Raw genomic sequence first — 16,110 nt, 5'->3', positions numbered from 1 at the left:
CTTCAATGGGCAGGCGGGGCATGACAGCCCCGCTCCCCCCCCCCCCGCAGCAACCAGTCACACCCCTAGGCGAACAGCCCGCGCCAGCTGGCCCCATGCGGGCTGAGCCTGGCCCTGAGGTTGGGGCGTCCCTCTGCCCTCAGCACCACGGCTACTGGGCGCAGGCCACCCCGAGGCAGCACAAGGGACCCCCCAGGAGGGAGGGAGTCACCCAGCAAAGCGAGCCCATATCTCCCCCCCAGTGTTTCCCCTCCCCCCGCCCACCCGACAAACACCCACCTGATGCGCACGCGCGCACACACACACCGCCCACCTGACACACACACACCTGACACGCACACCCCACACACACCTGACGCGCGCACGCACGCGCACACACCCCGCACACACACACGACGCGCGCACACCCCACACCCCCCGCCCACCCGACACACCCCGCCCACCCGACACACACCTGCCTGATGCGCGCGTGTGCACGCGCGCGCGCACACACACACACACACACACACAAACACACCCCTCCCACCCAACACACACACCACTCCCATACAACACCCCCTACCTCGCACACACACACACACCCTCCCACCCAACACACACACACCTCTCATCCGCCCCACACACACAGACACACACGATGCACACATACACACCACTCCCACTTGACACCCCCCCCCACACACACACACACACAACCGCCCAACCGACACACACCCCTCCCACCTGACACACACACACACACCTGACGCACGCACACACACAGCACTCCTACGCAACACCCCCCTACCACACACACACACACACACCCATCCCCACAGACATGGACCCCCAGCAGCGCGTTACTCCGTGCCTACAGGCGGCCGAGCAGGCACGTCACCGAGCTGTCGAGGCGGCGGACGTGATGGGAATGTCTCCCTGACAACGCGTCTCTTGGCTCTGGGCCCGATCCCTTTTCCCAGAGCCAGGACGCCGCCGCAGCTCGGCCGGGCTCCCCCGCCAGTAGAACCCGCCCGCGCCTTGCCCGGGCCAGGCCCGCAGCAGAGAGGTGCCCCGGCCGGCCTGCTCCCGCAAAGCCAGGGACGCCCCCCCCCCCCGCCGCCCCTCGGGACCCCCCAGAGCCCCAGCGAAACTCCGAGCGGCCCCGGAGGAGACGCGCACAAACCCTCTGGCCAGGCTGGGCCGCGGCTCCCAGGGCCTTCGCAGAGCTGTCCTGAGCCATGCTGGGCTCTGGCTGCTGGGCGTGGGCGCTGCTGGCCCCGGCTGCTGTGCCTCGTGCTCATTGACTGGGCCAGTTTTGCAGCAGCCCCTTCCCAGAGCCACACAGGCCCAGCCGGGCTCCGTCCCACCCGCCCTGCTCCACCATCGGCTCCTGGCTGCACGGCTCTGTGGGGGCCTCCCGGGGCGCTGAGTCCCGACTGGGCCCCCAGCAGCCTCTCCGAGGGGATGTCTACCAGGTCCATGCACCCAGCCCGCCGGAGCGCCCCCCCCGCCTCGCCTGATGCGACAATCTCAGTCTGGCTCACGCCTGGCTCCGGGCACTGGTTTGGGGGCCTCAGTGTGGCCTGGTGCGATCTCCCCCCAGCAGCAGTTTGGGGGGGCCATTCACTGCAGCCTGGCTCTGAGCACTGGTTTTGGGGGGGAGGACGCAGTGCGGCCTGTCCTGCACGTCTGCACTGGGCGCAAGGTGACTGTGGGAACCTCCGAAAGGCAATTCCAGACTTACCGGGTCCCATCAGCAGGGAGTTCCTGGGGCACTGGCTGCAGCAGCCGGGGGGGGGGGGGGCAGGGGCAGGCTGCCTTTGGCATGGGACTCTCCATGCAAGCTCCCCTGCATTGCTGCCCTCCCCCCCCTCCTCCTGTCATGTGGGGGTATTCAGCCATCGCCACCAGTGCCCTGTGCTCTCTGGGGAGGCGGGGGGGGCGGTGCCACACCCCTTGAGCCGAGGGCTTTGCCCGCAGCCCTGCCTCTGGCCTCGCCCCCCCCACCCCACGTCTGTCAGGGGTGTCGGCGAGACTGGCGTGGGGACGGCAGGGGCCATGTTCCTTAGCAGCCCAGTCACAGCAGGGCATGCCGGGGTGGTGGCTGCGAGCGCCCGGGGTGCTCCACTCACGCAGCCTCCTAGTCACGGCAGCCGCCCGCGTCGGAGGGATGCCAAGTTTTGCTGCAGAAGAAAGAAGAACTAGCAGCGCCGTTAACTCCTGCTTGCCTGGCACACACCCAGCGGGTGCAGCCCTGCCGCGGAAACCAGCCCTTTGCTGTAGGGGAGGCAGGGAAGGGCCCCCTCAGTGCCAGGGCCGGGCGTGGCGGAAGGGGCTCCTCGGGCCGGCTTTGGGGGTCGCACCCCCCACATTAGCCGGCAGTAACCTGCAGCGTGGCCAGTGTGCAGGCTAAGCCCCTGCCCGAAGCCCATCCCCCACGTGCCCCCGGGCAGAGTCTCTGCCAGGCACTCACTGTAGCTCAACTGGCCGTGGCAGAGCCCCTCAGAGGCCACCCAAAGCTAAAGCCACCGGCAGGTCCCAGGAGTGCGGGGCCCTTGCGCAGGAAGGCTGGGGAGACGGGTCCCCACCCAGGCATGGTGCCTCTGGGTGCCGCATTGTCCCGGTTCAGGCCAAAGCCTCTGAGGGAGGCAGTGTGGCCTAGTGAGTAGAGCGCTGGACAGGGAGTTTGTGCTGCCGGGTGACTTTGGGCAAGTTTCGGCCCCTTCCCATGCCTCGGTTTCCCTGCAGAGGGTCATGCCGCTGCCCTCCATGCAGCTCTCCGATGCAGAGCACAAAGCTCAGGCTGTCACAACAGAGCTGCTGACTGCTCGACAGTGGAGGCATCGCTGCGCCATCCCAGTGCAGGCTGAGCCCAGGCAGCACGAACCAGGCCCCGGCAGCAAGTGGGGGGGCTTGCACCCGGCCGCAGTGTGGATGCGCCCGTTGTGAGACAAGCCCTCTGTGCACCCGGTCTCCTGCGCTGGCAGGGGCTGGACGCAGACCCGCTGGAGTGAGGCTGAGCAAGCAGGGAATCTTACTCCTCTGGCCAAGCCCCTTCCCCCTGCTCCCACACCTCTCCCCAGGGCTGCAAACAGCTCTCCCCTCCGCCCCCCCGTACCCAGCTGCTGGGAGCCTCCCTTGCTGCACAGAGGCCAGATGGGAACTGAGAGCCATTATTCGCCTAACCCATCCCTTGCAAGCGCAACAGGCAATAGTCTCTTCCCTTGGGCATGGGGACCCTCCCCCGGCAGCTCTGCACAGCGACCGCCTCAGCCTTCCCGGCTGCTGCTCGGGAGGATCCGCTCGGACCAGCGCAGGCAACAGATGTGGCTGCTATTCACGGAATAGGCCGCAGACTTTGGAGAAGCCTCAGGCTCGGAGTAACATGCAGAATCGCGCCCTGCGAGGCAGACCGCACAGAAGCCGGGAGACTCACTGACGGGATCTTTGGAGGAGCAGAAACACGACTGTCCCGCCGGCAAGAGGGCGAGCAGTTGAAGCAAACTGCACAAGCGGCTGCCCAAGTTCAGCTCGGGCCGGGAAGCCGTGGCCACTGGAGCCAGGCAGGACAGACGCATTGCAATGTGCACGCCGAGCTCTGCAGCCCCTGACAGCCCCGGGCCGACTCCCCCGCTCTGTGCCGTGGGAGAGTCACGCATCCTGCTGTGCTGGGGACGAGCCGGATTCTGCAGAGGCCTAGCTCACTGGCAGCATGTCCCAGCCCCCTCTTGCAGAAGGGTGGGGGCTGAGGCGAGATTTCTGGGGCCAGCAGGAGGAGTTGTCCCCATGTCTAGATGGTGCCACTTTGGGCCTAAAAGGGACCATCCTGGAGCCAGGAGCCACGCAAAAAACCCAGCAGGAAGTCGACCGGACAGAGGGCTTTTGCCGGTAGTTATCTCTGCCCCCGAGGAATAACTCCTCTTTGTGCTACAGCTCTTGCGCAAAAAGGCCTGTGTGGATGCTCCACGGGGGTTTCTTACACAAAAAAGAGCCTGTCAGAAAAAGCACAGGTGCTCTGATGGCCAGTCTGTAATGGCAATCAGAGCTTTCTTGTGCAAGAGCATCCATGCAGTGTGGACACTCTCTTGTGCAAAAGCACATGGCAGTGTGGACACTCTCTTGTGCAAAAGCACATGGCAGTGTGGACACTCTCTTGTGCAAAAGCACATGGCAATGTGGACACTCTCTTGTGCAAAAGCACATGGCTTTTGTGATGCGCTTTTGAAGTCTGGACGCGCTTTTGCAGAAGATCGCTTCCGCAAAAAGCTTCTTGCGCAAAAACCCTGCCGTGGAGACAAAGCCTACGAGACTCCAGGGGCTGGGTTTGGCTCTGGCTTCGCTTTCCCTGCATTCTCCCAGCATTACTGGTAAATCTGGGGCAGTTTGTCAGCCTTTGGAACCAGGAGCCAGAACATTTACACAGGCATGCACCAGTTGTGTCCAAAGTGGAGTAAGAGTCGGGCCGTGGAAAAGCAGCTCTGGGAACAGTCACCAGGCAGACCGAGGCACGCCTCTCCGGCTATCGCGTTGCCAACAGCCGCTGGACACAAATGTCTTGGTTCGATCCCTCCCAATTCACTGGGGAGTTGCGCCCTGAAGGCGACGCGCCCGCATGCCTTTCAGCCGCAGGCAATTACCGCGAGGGGATAAGAAAGGGTCCGTGCGTCCCTCAGCTGGCCCAGCCACATAGCGGCTGTTTACACCGGAAGCCCTCGAAAGACGCATAGCGCACGGCAGTTGCGGATCCCAGGGGACAGCCTGCGTCTGGTGGCTGGGACCATCCTAAACGCCAGCGTCCAGCCGACAATCGCCAGCCAGGGAAGTGATTCGGCGCCAGGCTGGACTTTAAGGGCACTGGATGCTCGGGGGTCAGGCCCTGCGTGCCCTGGCTGTTAGCATCTGCACTCTCGTCGCAGTGGGGAGCGCACGGGTCTCTCCTGAGCGCCTTGGTGCACACACAACACCAGCCTCCCGGGAACCCACCCCGCTCAGCACGCAGGGAAACGGGCTGCTGGCTGACAGGCAGGCCCCACCAACTGGGAAGGCGGAAAAGCTTTGCTGCAAGCCCTCCCACAGCACGCCCCAAAGCCCAGCCCGTTCACTCTGCTTCTGCCCGAGCAGGCTCGCCTGGCGCCACCGCTGGCGTGTCTCTGGGCGGCCTGGCCCCGCACGTGGCTCGACTCTCGTCCCACAGCAGCAGTCACGGGCTGGATTTCTTCTGTCAGTGAATGCTGCCGCTGCGGCCAAGGAGCGAAGGAATCCCCGAGAGCATTGGGCGGCTGCCAGAGAGCTCCAGCCCCTGCCATGCCCGGGGCCCAGCCCCTGGCGAACACACAGCACACCCCTTCTCGTGGGCAGAAATCCTCATCGCCCTGCACAGAAAGTTCTGGTCCCCCCAAGGGCAGTTTGCCCAGGTGTGACCTACGGGGTGTCTGCCGCAAGACTCTCCTGCATCCCAGGCCAGCCCTGCCCGCTGGAGGGGAGGTGCCAGCTGCACTTTGCAGGTGTGACCTCCCGCCCAGGCCCCGCTGGGAGCTGGGGGGGGGCGGGTGCCTGCTTCTGCAGGAAGTTTAATTGCCACCTTTGTAACAACTGCATGTGGTTACCACTGGAGACAAGCCTCTGCTTTGCTCCGTCCAGTGCTGCCTCGCCTTCCCCCACCCGGGCCGAGCTGCCGGCTTCCCCGTCGGCAGCCACAGTTCAGTGGTGGGTGAGGAAAGTGGCACCCCCGTTACTCTGCACATGGGGTGCTGCCCGCGTGTGCGCCAGTCAGCGAGGGCTGGATCCCAGGTGGAACTAGCAGCCTCTCTCAGCGCCCCCGTTCCGCTCGCCTCGGTCGGCAGAGCTCCCCGGGATAGCGCAGAGAGTAACGCAGCCAAGATTTACGTGGGACGCTGAGGGTGCATTTGTGCCCTGTTTGCAAGGCCGTCAGGCTGAGCGATGCTGAGAGACGCGGGCCCTCGTGCCTCGCTGAGGCTGTTGGCTGCCCCAGAAGCTGGGGGGGCGAGTGACCTGACCTGAGAGCAGCACTTGGGACTCTTGCCTCCTTTCTGCCATTTTCCATCCTCACCTAGAGGCACCAGCCCTTTCCCAAGTCCAGTCAGTCACACCCCACCCACCCAAGTGCTTCCCTCCAGAGCCCACCCCGGCAGCGCCAGGCCTAGAAAGCCATCCCCCAGCTTGGTCCTGCCTCCTGCCAGATTCCCCACCTGCCCCGAGCAGCTCTCGCCCGCTCGGAGCATGGCAGAGAATTCGCCCGCTCAGCCTCCGCCTCCTCTGTGGATAAAGCGCCTTTGGCCGAGTCTGGCTACGTGCTAACAGCCCCGGCGAGACGCACTTGGCCCGGCCTCCTCGGGCAGCCTCGCCTCTGCCTCTCCGGGGTGCAGCAAGGGGCAGGGCAGGGGAGATTCGCTCTGGGATTAGTCCCCACGGGCTGGCTTGTGTGGTGCTAGTGCCAGGCCCTGGGAAAACACCCCATCTGCTGGGCAGGAACCTGGGGGGAGTGTGGCCTGCGACCCAGCCAGCAGCCTGGCCTGGCCGGGGGCAGTCAGTGGCCCCTTTGTACGCCTGCTCCCCCAGTGTCTGGCAGGGCTGGGCTCGTAGGCAGAGGGAGCCTGTGGCTGAGGGGTATCAGCCAGCTCGCTGCAGGGCTGCCCCTGTCCCCCCGCCAGCCACTCTCTTTCCCTTGCTCCCCCAGCCCCTCCTTCCCACTGCCCATGTCTCCCAGCACCCAATTATCTGGCTGTGACGTAGTGGGGGGTACCTTGCTGGTTGCTAGGCCTGGGCGGTGGGTGACCTCCGCTGTCTGCTGCCCGGCCCAGCAGGGCAGGGGATGAGTCATTATGCAAAGGGGGCTCCAAACCTGTCTGACCAGTGATCTCCCAGGGAGCGGAACAATGGGGAGAAGGGGAGTGGAGCCCTGGCTGGGGGTAGGGCTGGAAGTGAGTTGGTTGGTTTCTGGCTGGGATCATGGAGGAAGCAGCCTAGGCAACGGGCTGGGATTTAGGGGCCCAGGCTCCCCCATCTCAAGGGGGGCTGAGGCATCCTAGGCCTGCCCTGGAACCAGATGACATCTGTGCTGTATCCTGGAGAGGCAATAAACTCCCCCTATTGTACTGGCTGGGGGAGTCTGTTCGTGCCATTACGGGGGTGCAGGAGACGGGAAAACCTCAATGCACCATTATACTGGCTTCCCTCATCTCTGCACTCCAACCCCTCCCCTCCTGCCCCTCTGCCTGCCAGCCCGTTCCCTCCCTGCTGCCACGCACTGAGCTGGGGCAGGATCCGGCAGGCTGAGCAGCATAGCTGTGGCACAGAGCGCTACTCCCCCCCTCTCCCTCCAGGTGCTGCGCTGGTGCAGCCCTGGGCATGGAGCCAGGCAGGAGGGTCTAGACTCAGGCCAAAAGGAGCCAGGCCATGGGCATCTCCTCCTGTCAGAACTGCCCTTAGCACGTCTGGGGTGGGGGCTGACCCGTTCCCTCGAACCTTTTCCATCCATGTGCAGAATAAATGTTTATGTGCACCAAGGCAGGGGAGAAGGTGCACCACCAACAGAAACGCTAACCTGGCTGTGGCGCTCTGCTAACCCGACGGGCAGCACTGGAATCTCTCCTGAGCGGCTGCCCCATGTGCCCAGCATGCAGAGAGCACTTGGCCCCAGTTCTGTTACACGTCAGGCGGGGCCGGCGCTCCTGCACAGCTGGGGGCTGAGCTGGGCCCTGCAGTGCTAGGTGCTGAGGGCCGTGGCCTGTGGCTGTGAGGGGTGCTCTGCAGGCTGTGGCCGGATCCTTGGGCAGATGGCCATTTGGCCAAGGCAGAATGGCCCAGCCTTTCCGCAGAGCACCTGACCAGCCAGGGATGCCTGAGTGCCCACCGGCTGGGTGCCGCCCGGCCTGCACCAGGTGTCCTCGTTCACACCAGAGGGACAGGACACGGCCACTCGGACCCTCAGTGTTTCACACTCACTTTGCACTGGTGCAAACAGCAGCCCAACATGCCAGCCAGGGAGGAACTGGGCCTCCCTGGCATGCAGCCTGCCACCTCCCCAGGTCTCCTGCCCCTCTACGGCCTCCAGCCCTGTTTGCCCACAGCTGCTGCGCTGCATTCGCTTCCGCCCACGGCCCAGGAGGGCGTCTGACCCGTGGCAGGAGAGGGCATGAGCAGGGGCCCTGCAGCCCACCCCACACTGCCCCTCTGAGCACCGTGCAGCCCTGGCACAGACTCCACCGTCCCTCCTGCTGCCCCCGGGCTCAGGCTGCGAAGGAGCCTGCACGTGGTCCAGGCACGGGCACCATCCCGTCATCCCTGTGCACGCAGGCAGGGCCAGCTCCTCCGCCCCGGAGCTCTGCACTGCTCTGCCCTGCGGGCTGCGGCTACACGGAGAGTTCATTGCTCAGGAACAACAAAACATTGTCCCCCCCGGCCCAGCATCGCATGGCTCCCCCCAGCCCCTGCCCTCCCCCGCAGACACAGGCTCCCCCAGCTCCTGCCCTGCCCCGCCCTCCCCCGCAGACACAGGCCCCCCAGCTCCTGCCCAGCCCTGCCACGCCCTCCCCCGCAGACACAGGCCCCCTCCAGCCCCCACCGTGCCCTGCCATGCCCTCCCCCGCAGACACAGGCCCCCCAGCTCCTGCCCAGCCCTGCCTCGCCCTCCCCCGCAGACACAGGCCCCCCCAGCTCCTGCCCTGCCCTGCCCCGCCCTCCCCCGCAGACACAGGTCCCCCCAGCTCCTGCCCTGCCCTGCCCCGCCCTCCTCCGCAGACACAGGCCCCCCCAGCTCCTGCCCTGCCCTGCCCTGCCCTCCCCCGCAGACACAGGCCCCCCCAGCTCCTGCCCTGCCCTGCCCCGCCCTCCCCCGCAGACACAGGTCCCCCCAGCTCCTGCCCTGCCCTGCCCCGCCCTCCTCCGCAGACACAGGCCCCCCCAGCTCCTGCCCTGCCCTGCCCTCCCCCGCAGACACAGGCCCCCCCAGCTCCTGCCCTGCCCTGCCCCGCCCTCCCCCGCAGACACAGGTCCCCCCAGCTCCTGCCCTGCCCTGCCCCGCCCTCCCCCGCAGACACAGGCCCCCGGCCCTGGGGGGGCGCGTACCTGCTTGGCCCGGGGGCCCAGCCACTCCTGACCCTGCCGCTTGCCATGTCGGGGAAGGAGCCGCCTGGCTCCGGGGAGGGAGCGCGGGAGGCAGCGGCTGCTCGCGCTGGAGCAGGTTCCTATGGCGATGCAGAATCAATTACAATAAAAGGTGGAGTGCGGCAGCCGGAGCCAGGAGACCAGCCAGGCAGGCCCAGGGCGGCGGGGCCACGGCTCGGTCCCCGGCGGCTCAGCAGCACACGCCAGCCAGTGGCCAGTGGAAGGGTTTGCAAGTGCCCCCCGCCCACCATGGGGCAGCACCACGACCCACGGGGACACGGGCCCTGCCTGCCCCCCGCCTGCCTGCTGCCCCCCCGCCCTCCACTCGCCATGGGGCAGCACCACGCCCCACGGGGACACGGGCCCTGCCTGCCCCCCGCCCGCCCTCCACTCGCCATGGGGCAGCACCACGCCCCACGGGGACACGGGCCCTGCCTGCCCCCCGCCTGCCTGCTGCCCCCCCGCCCTCCACTCGCCATGGGGCAGCACCACGCCCCACGGGGACACGGGCCCTGCCTGCCCCCCGCCCGCCCTCCACTCGCCATGGGGCAGCACCACGCCCCACGGGGACACGGGCCCTGCCTGCCCCCCGCCTGCCTGCTGCCCCCCCGCCCTCCACTCGCCATGGGGCAGCACCACGCCCCACGGGGACACGGGCCCTGCCTGCCCCCCGCCTGCCTGCTGCCCCCCCGCCCTCCACTCGCCATGGGGCAGCACCACGCCCCACGGGGACACGGGCCCTGCCTGCCCCCCGCCTGCTTGCTGCCCCCCCGCCCTCCACTCGCCATGGGGCAGCACCACGCCCCACGGGGACACGGGCCCTGCCTGCCCCCCGCCTGCCTGCTGCCCCCCCGCCCTCCACTCGCCGTGGGGCAGCACCACGACCCACGGGGACACGGGCCCTGCCTGCCCCCCACGCCTGCCTGCTGCCCCCCCGCCCTCCACTCGCCATGGGGCAGCACCACGCCCCACGGGGACACGGGCCCTGCCTGCCCCCCGCCTGCCTGCTGCCCCCCCGCCCTCCACTCGCCATGGGGCAGCACCACGCCCCACGGGGACACGGGCCCTGCCTGCCCCCCGCCTGCCTGCTGCCCCCCCGCCCTCCACTCGCCATGGGGCAGCACCACGCCCCACGGGGACACGGGCCCTGCCTGCCCCCCGCCTGCCTGCTGCCCCCCCGCCCTCCACTCGCCGTGGGGCAGCACCACGACCCACGGGGACACGGGCCCTGCCTGCCCCCCACGCCTGCCTGCTACCCCCCCGCCCTCCGCTCACCATGGGGCAGCACCACGCCCCACGGGGACACAGGCTCTGCCTGCCCCCCACGCCTGCCTGCTGCCCCCCCGCCCTCCGCTCGCCATGGGGCAGCACCACGCCCCACGGGGACACAGGCTCTGCCTGCCCCCCACGCCTGCCTGCTGCCCCCCCACCCTCCGCTCGCCATGGGGCAGCACCACGCCCCACGGGGACACGGGCCCTGCCTACCCCCCACACCTGCCTGCTGCCCCCCCACCCTCCGCTCGCCATGGGGCAGCACCACGCCCCAGGGGGACATGGGCCCTGCCTACCCCCCATGCCTGCCTGCTGCTCCCCCGCCCTCCGCTCACCATGGGGCAGCACCACGCCCCACGGGGACACGGGCCCTGCCTACCCCCCACGCCTGCCTGCTGCCCCCCCGCCCTCCGCTCACCATGGGGCAGCACTACGCCCCACGGGGACACGGGCTCTGCCTGCCCCCATACCTGCCTGCTGCCCCCCCGCCCCCGTTCACCATGGGGCAGCACCACGCCCCACAGGGACACGGGCTCTGCCTGCCCCCATGCCTGCCTGCTGCCCCCACGCCCCCGTTCACCATGGGGCAGCACCACGCCCCACAGGGACACGGGCTCTGCCTGCCCCCATGCCTGCCTGCTGCCCTCCGCTCGCCATGGGGCAGCACCACGCCCCACGGGGACACGGGCCCTGCCTGCCTGCTGCCCCCCCGCCCTCCGCTCGCCATGGGGCAGCACCACGCCCCACGGGGACACGGGCCCTGCCTGCCCCCCACGCCTGCCTGCTGCCCCCCCCGCCCTCCGCTCGCTGTCCCAAAGCCCCCATCCCCATCCCCCGGGCTCCATCTGTCCACCACACCCCAAGGAGCTGCCTGTGTCTGTCACGGGCACAGGCCCTGCCCGGCAGGCAGCGGACGCGCCACAGCCGTGCCAGCCAGAGCAGCAAAGCTGGCCAGGCTGTCTCCGGGCTGTGCCTGCCGCGGTGCCACCCCAGGGCTCCCAGGCCAAGCCAAGGGTCACTTTGAGCTTCGGCCTCGAACAGGCACCTGCCTGAGCCTCTCCCTCCACGGGCTCCCGTGAGACAGCCCAGCAGGCAGCCCCCGCGCACGGGACAGCGGCCCGGCCTCAGGAACCCGCCAGCAGCCCGGCCCTTGAACCTAGGCAACCCCTGGGCCTGGCAGAGGGATGCCACGTGGCCATGATGCCCACTCTCCTGCAGGCCCAGCTAGGGCTCCGGGCTGGGGGTTCTGGTGTGAGCACACCGCCACACTGCCCTAACCCGGGCCCGGCTCCGGGGGCTCCAGAGCCAAGCCCCTGAGCCGGTCTGGGGGTGGGGCTGATGTCTGGGGCAAGGTAGGGTGGCAGGAAGCAGGAGGGCTCAGCATCTCTGGAGGGAAGGGACGGGAGCCGGCTGCTTCCATCAGCCCTGAGCACGGCCCCGGCTACAGGCTGGTCTCTCCCCACGTGGAGGAAGAAAGCCTGGGCCCCAGTCACACACCCGCCCTGCCCAGTCGTGACCCACCCACGCCCACAGCAGCACCCCTCGGACGGCTCTGCAGAGGGCAGGGCCTTGGTGCACATGCCACTCGGCCTGGGCGCTCCCCGGGACCTGCCTGCGCAGGCATGGGGTTTGGCACGTGGAGACCCTGGACACCACGGAAAGAAACTCCCCCAGCCCGGGGGGCGCAGCATCCCCCCTTAGTCACCCTGACCCATCCAGGGCGCCGAGGGGAGGGCCTCAGGGCTCTGCCAGGGATGTCAGCGAGTGGCCCTTCGTCTCAGTACCCAAGATGGTGTCCTGAGCTAGGGCACCTAGAATGCGCGGGCTGTGCCGAGTGAGCCGCAGCAGCGCCGTGACTGGCGGCCGAGGGGGCGCACGGCTCTCGCAGGCAGGGTGCGCGCCCCCAGCAGGCACCTCCCTCCACGTGCCCCGGCTCTGCACCCGTGCCACTTTGTAACGCCAGGAAGAAAACAAACCGCCTGGCAGAAAGCCAGCCCGATCTGCAACCCCGCACGTGGGCAACAGCAAACAAGCTTCCAACAGGCCGCACGCAGACCCCCCCCCCTCGACGGGCCGCACGCAGACACACACCCCCAACAGATCGCATGCAACCCCCCCCCATGACGGGTCGCACACACCCCCCCGAAGGGCCGCACGCAGACACCCCTCCCCCCCCGCCGATGGGCCGCACGCAGACACCCCCCTCCCCGACGGGCCGCACGCAGACACACACACCCTGACGGGCCGCACACCCCCTCCCCCCCCCGCCCCGACACCTGCTCTCTGTGCTCACAGGCCTTTTGTAAAGTAGATTCTTAAGAGGCAGCACCTCTGAGATGCTGAGCTTCGTGCTGCTGCGAAGCCCCTGCCAGGCTCGGACCAAAGGAGCCGCTGGATGTACAGGTGAATGGTGCCTTCTGGTTGCTGATTGCTGGAGTGGAGGTTCCCCCCCCCCCTCCCGTGCAGCCCTGCCCACTCACCGGCTCTAGTGAAATGGCCTTTCAGGGAACAACCCGGGACATCGACTTGTATCCCAGGTGCCATATGGAAGCAGAAGACGACTCTTTTTAAGTCCATTCGAAAATGTTCACCCCGCAAAATGAAGCAGACACCTAAAAGCAGCCAACTGCACAAATGTTCCAAGCAGTAAGAAACCCTTTAAAATCAACCCATGGTCCAGTAGCACCCTGGAGACTGACAAAATCTGCCGAGGGTATCGTGAGCTTTGGGCACAGCCCGTCACCTGGAGAAGTGGGCTGTGCCCACGAAAGCTCACGATACCCTCGGCAGGTTTTGTCAGTCTTCCAAGTGCTCCCAGACAGTTGGTTGTTTTCCTGTTACAGACTAACTCAGCCCCACTCTGTAGCTCCCAAGCAGTAAGGACGGCGCCGGGGCAGCATGTTACAGTCCAAAGCCCTCCGAGTCCTTGCACTGCTCCCTGCTCCTAAGACACGATGCCTTCCCTCCGTCAGGTGATTCATCACAACCATCTGGAAATTTCCTGAAAGATCCAGCTGATCTGTTAATTAAAATGATGATTTTGAAAGGGGCCTGTGCGAGACGTACTCAGGCTTAATTAGTACAGGCAGTGGTGACATGCCAGGCGTGCTAATGACTTCCTTACACAATTAACAAGACCCCAGTAATCATCTGCCTGCTGTAGGGACAGAATCTACAGGGAACAACATGCGCATCTATGCCAAGAGCTCCCGTCCCGCAGGGCCAGCAGCAGCGCCCATGTGAGGAAAGCCCCAGTGCTGGGGTCTGCATGGCTGCCGCTGTTTCTGCAAAGCCCTCGGGCCTCTTGCCCAACGCGAAACCAGAGTCCAGCTCAGCCACACACAGACATGGTATTGTTACAGAAAGCAGCTACAGAGACGGGCCAGCCCCTGCGTAGCCACAGTAACGCCCGGGGCACCAGGGCCCAGAGACGGGCCAGCCCCTGCGTAGCCACAGTAACGCCCCGGGCACCAGGGCCCAGAGACGGGCCAGCCCCTGCGTAGCCACAGTAACGCCCCGGGCACCAGGGCCCAGAGACGGGCCAGCCCCTGCGTAGCCACAGTAACGCCCGGGGCACCAGGGCCCAGAGACGGGCCAGTCCCTGCGTAGCCACAGTAACGCCCGGGGCACCAGGGCCCAGAGACGGGCCAGCCCCTGCGTAGCCACAGTAACGCCCGGGGCACCAGGGCCCAGAGACGGGCCAGCCCCTGCGTAGCCACAGTAACGCCCGGGGCACCAGGGCCCAGAGACGGGCCAGCCCCTGCGTAGCCACAGTAACGCCCGGGGCACCAGGGCCCAGAGACGGGCCAGCCCCTGCGTAGCCACAGTAACGCCCGGGGCACCAGGCCCCAGAGACGGGCCAGCCCCTGCGTAGCCACAGTAACGCCCGGGGCACCAGGGCCCAGAGACGGGCCAGCCCCTGCGTAGCCACAGTAACGCCCCGGGCACCAGGGCCCAGAGACGGGCCAGCCCCTGCGTAGCCACAGTAACGCCCGGGGCACAAGGGCCCAGAGACGGGCCAGTCCCTGCGTAGCCACAGTAACGCCCCGGGCACCAGGCCCCAGAGACGGGCCAGCCCCTGCGTAGCCACAGTAACGCCCCGGGCACCAGGGCCCAGAGACGGGCCAGCCCCTGCGTAGCCACAGTAACGCCCGGGGCACCAGGGCCCAGAGACGGGCCAGCCCCTGCGTAGCCACAGTAACGCCCGGGGCACCAGGGCCCAGAGACGGGCCAGCCCCTGCGTAGCCACAGTAATGCCCGGGGCACCAGGCCCCAGAGACGGGCCAGCCCCTGCGTAGCCACAGTAACGCCCCGGGCACCAGGCCCCAGAGACGGGCCAGCCCCTGCGTAGCCACAGTAACGCCCCGGGCACCAGGCCCCAGAGACGGGCCAGCCCCTGCGTAGCCACAGTAACGCCCGGGGCACCAGGGCCCAGAGACGGGCCAGCCCCTGCGTAGCCACAGTAACGCCCCGGGCACCAGGGCCCAGAGACGGGCCAGCCCCTGCGTAGCCACAGTAACGCCCGGGGCACCAGGGCCCAGAGACGGGCCAGCCCCTGCGTAGCCACAGTAACGCCCGGGGCACCAGGGCCCAGAGACGGGCCAGCCCCTGCGTAGCCACAGTAACGCCCCGGGCACCAGGGCCCAGAGACGGGCCAGCCCCTGCGTAGCCACAGTAACGCCCCGGGCACCAGGGCCCAGAGACGGGCCAGACCCTGCGTAGCCACAGTAACGCCCGGGGCACCAGGGCCCAGAGACGGGCCAGCCCCTGCGTAGCCACAGTATCGCCCGGGGCACCAGGGCCCAGAGACGGGCCAGCCCCTGCGTAGCCACAGTAACGCCCGGGGCACCAGGGCCCAGAGACGGGCCAGCCCCTGCGTAGCCACAGTATCGCCCGGGGCACCAGGGCCCAGAGACGGGCCAGCCCCTGCGTAGCCACAGTAACGCCCGGGGCACCAGGGCCGAGACGGGCCAGCCCCTGCGTAGCCACAGTAATGCCCGGGGCACCAGGGCCCAGAGACGGGCCAGCCCCTGCGTAGCCACAGTAACGCCCGGGGCACCAGGGCCGAGACGGGCCAGCCCCTGCGTAGCCACAGTAATGCCCGGGGCACCAGGGCCCAGAGACGGGCCAGTCCCTGCGTAGCCACAGTAACGCCCCGGGCACCAGGGCCCAGAGACGGGCCAGTCCCTGCGTAGCCACAGTAACGCCCCGGGCACCAGGGCCCAGAGACGGGCCAGCCCCTGCGTAGCCACAGTAACGCCCCGGGCACCAGGTCCATTCCCCATCCTGGGCTGCACAGAGCCTGACCAAGTGCAGCTGAGCCGCCCTGCCAATCTGGCGTTTTTGCCAAAGGCGCGTCCCCTCGCTGTGGCCGTCAGACAGGCCGGCCCGCAGCCTGGAGGGGGCCCCGTCTGAGCAGAGGGTGATGTGGAGGAGCAGCACTTTCCAAGCAGCCCTGGGATTTACCGCTGCTGGGCTCTCCACCCCATCTTGGCCTCTGCTGCAAAGTGCGAATGGGGGAGTGTGCAGGCTCAGATGAGGCTAATCAGCTGCTCCAGAGAGCAGAGCTGTCTGTTCTGCCTGGCCGTGAAAGGGCCAGTCAATCGCACCAGGCTCTTAGCAACCAGCCTCCGCATGAGCTCACTGCTGCCCCCAGGCCTCAGGGACACAAAGAGGGGAGTTGTTTCTGTAGCTGAAGATCTGTGTTCCTGGGCCCCTGGGCTCATTAGGAAA

At 67.7% G+C, this 16,110-nt stretch overlaps 1 protein-coding gene across 3 annotated transcripts in view; it reads right to left on the bottom strand.

Moving 5' to 3' along the window:
• Positions 1 to 16,110, bottom strand: part of CTXN1 (cortexin 1) — a 37,667-nt gene that overhangs the window by 6,125 nt on the left and 15,432 nt on the right. Inside the window, exon 1 of one of the 3 annotated variants that reach the window (XM_075903146.1) lies at positions 12,858 to 12,985. The exons of 1 other annotated variant lie outside the window; for it this stretch is intronic. The gene's annotated coding sequence lies outside the window, so the exon portion shown is untranslated. Of the gene's footprint in view, positions 1 to 9,066; positions 9,397 to 12,857; positions 12,986 to 16,110 lie in introns of those variants that run through there. One more of the 3 variants, XM_075903145.1, reaches the window with a different exon arrangement.

Source organism: Pelodiscus sinensis, chromosome 19 (genome assembly GCF_049634645.1).
Source record: "Pelodiscus sinensis isolate JC-2024 chromosome 19, ASM4963464v1, whole genome shotgun sequence".
In the NCBI taxonomy this organism is placed as follows: Eukaryota; Metazoa; Chordata; order Testudines; family Trionychidae; genus Pelodiscus; species Pelodiscus sinensis.
This window is presented reverse-complemented; position numbering and strand designations above follow the sequence as displayed.